We start from the raw sequence: 445 nt of genomic DNA, 5'->3' as shown, positions 1-445 counted from the left end.
AACGGTCGTGAAACTAGCAATGATCAAGAGGTGATCCTGAACTCCTACTTACGTCAAACATAACCCAAAAACCGTGTTCACTTCCCGGGCTCCGCCGAAAAGAGACCATCACGGATACACACGCGGTTGATGCGTTTTAATTCCTATCTGGTGTCAAGTTATCTACAACCGGACATTAACAAATTCCCATCTGCCACATAACCGCGGGCACGGCTCTCGAAAGTTTATACCCTGCAGGGGTGTCAACTTAGCCCATTACAAGCTCTCACGGTCAACGAAGGATATTCCTTCTCCCAGGAAGACCCGATCAGTCTCGGAATCCCGGTTTACAAGACATTTCGACAATGGTAAAACAAGACCAGCAAAGCCGCCCGATGCGCCGACAATCCCGATAGGAGCTGCACACATCTCGTTCTCAGGGCAACACCGGATAGGTCAGCCTACG

The sequence above is a fragment of the Triticum dicoccoides genome, chromosome 1B (genome assembly GCF_002162155.2).
Source record: "Triticum dicoccoides isolate Atlit2015 ecotype Zavitan chromosome 1B, WEW_v2.0, whole genome shotgun sequence".
Taxonomy (NCBI): domain Eukaryota; kingdom Viridiplantae; phylum Streptophyta; class Magnoliopsida; order Poales; family Poaceae; genus Triticum; species Triticum dicoccoides.
This window is presented reverse-complemented; position numbering follows the sequence as displayed.